We start from the raw sequence: 2,449 nt of genomic DNA, 5'->3' as shown, positions 1-2,449 counted from the left end.
GCCATGTATCGCTAGATCTTGGCCAACAACCCCCTTCCCTCAACAAGAACATTGAAGATGGGGCGTAGCTGGATCTTCCAACATGACAACGACCCGAAACACACAGCCAGGGCAACTAAGGAGTGGCTCCGTAAGAAGCATCTCAAGGTCCTGGAGTGGCTGAGCCAGTCTCCAGACCTGAACCCAATTGAAAATCTTTTGAGGGAACTGAAAGTCTGTGTTGCTCAGCGACAGCCCCGAAACCTGAAGGATCTGGAGAAGATCTGTATGGAGGAGTGGACCAAAATCCCTGCTGCAGTCTGTGCAAACCTGGTAAAGAACGACAGGAAACGCCTGATCTCTGTAATTGCAAACAAAGGTTTTTGTACCAAATATTAAGTTCTGTTTTTCTGATGCATCAAATACTTATTTCATGCAATAAAATGCAAATTAATTATTTAAAAATCATACAATGTGATTTTCAGGATTTTTGTTTTAGATTCCGTCTTTCACAGTTGAAGTGTACCTATGATAAAAATTACAGACCTCTACCTGCTTTGTAAGTGGGAAAACCTGCAAAATCGGCAGTGTATCAAATACTTGTTCTCCCCACTCTACATACATATACATATATATATATATATATATATATATATATATATATATATATATATATATATATACATATACATATATATATATATACACATATATACACATATATATACATATATATACACATATATATATATACCTTCTTCTTCTTCTTTCGGCTGCTCCCGTTAGGGGTCGCCACAGCGGATCATCCGTATGATCCGCATAGTGATTTGGCACATGTTTTACGCCGGATGCTCTTCCTGACGCAACCCTGGTCGCCTCTTACGACACAGGGATATGGTACACCTATTTTAACCGGGGTATACACCGGCCCAGTATACTGGTACTCATTTTGCTGACCTCGGAAGGATGACAGGCTGAATCAACCCCCTGGTGTATTAATTCAGTGGTCCAACGGGGCTTGAACTCAGGACATTTTGGATCCCAAGCCGCTGCCCTAACCACTGCGCCAACACCAGGATATATACACACACATATATATATATATATATATATATATATATATATATATATATATATATATATATATATATATATATATATATATATATATATATATATATATATATATACATATACATATATATATACATGTACATATATATACATACATATACATATTGTTGCGGATTCGCGCCCGCCGGCGTGCGAACGGCCACGTAACTCGAATCCCGGCACGTCGCCCACCGGACGGACAATCCCGTCGTGACCCTCTCGGACTAACGCCGGGAACTAGTCACGGGTGGGCCTTTCGGCCTCACCACGATCGTGCCAATCGGCCCCCCGCGTGGGATAGCGTTGCTCGCCAAATTCGACCTACCTAAGTACCCACACAGAGGGTAGACCGGGCGATCGCACCTCGCCGCAGGTCGACTTCGGACACGGGTCACTTTAAGCGACCCGTTCCGTACTATCGGGATAACCGAGCGGTGTTATCGTCGGCCTCGACGGTTCGATTAATTATCAGGCGTTTTAGCCCACGACCAACCCTTTACGTGAAGTAAGATGGAGATTCAATAAAGGAAAAGACGAAGCGAAACGGGAAAACAGTTCAACATAAAGCACATTTATTTCGCGATGAACGGAAAGCACACATATACAATTACACCAAAAGCAAATGTAAAAGAAGAAGAAGAAACACACAATAATGCACAAAAAGCAAATATAAAAGCAAAAGACAATGCAGAGCTAACCAACTACCGAGCACACGGCAACACATACAGTTTTACTTCACAGACGGCGCCGACAACACATATACTCAAAGCAAGAGAAAAAGGGACCACCCTCCACTATGAGGGGGCAGACGGCCTGGGGCCGAGACCACGTTGAGCCTACCCGTCTGGTGATGAGCCGCAAAATGGCGCTGGCGCCCCGACTCCGCGGGCCTCGCTGGGACTGCCTGGTATGGGGTGGGAACGGGGCCCCCTTCTCGCACTATCTCAGCGCGGGGGGGGGGAAACAGGAGGGGGTTGTTGATGCTCGGGGGAAGGAGGATATCTCCCTGTCTCGGGTCCCGCGACGAGCGTCTCCACCACGACCTCGGTCGCGTTGCCGGCCTCTCCCTCCGCAGCTCCCCGACTCTGACACGAGCACCCCCTCGACCGCCTTCGCCGCCGCCACCTCTCCAACTCTCCACAGCTCCGTCCAACTGCCTTCTCCGACTCCTCTCTTGACTGACTCTTCCCAACTCCACCGACTCCGAACTGCTTGACTGACTACTACTACTTCTTTTCCCAACTCCACCGACTGCGAACTCCACTTGACTGGTTCTTCCCAACTCCACCGACTCCGAACTGCTCGTTTGGCGAGCGAACGCAGCCCTTTATAGCCCCCGGGGCCTCGCTCCTTCGCC

Source organism: Eptatretus burgeri, chromosome 10, assembly GCF_056783735.1.
Source record: "Eptatretus burgeri isolate ZD-2024b chromosome 10, Ebu_testis_v1, whole genome shotgun sequence".
Classification (NCBI taxonomy): Eukaryota; Metazoa; Chordata; class Myxini; order Myxiniformes; family Myxinidae; genus Eptatretus; species Eptatretus burgeri.
The sequence above is the reverse complement of the archived record's forward strand: the minus strand, read 5'-3'. Positions refer to the sequence as shown.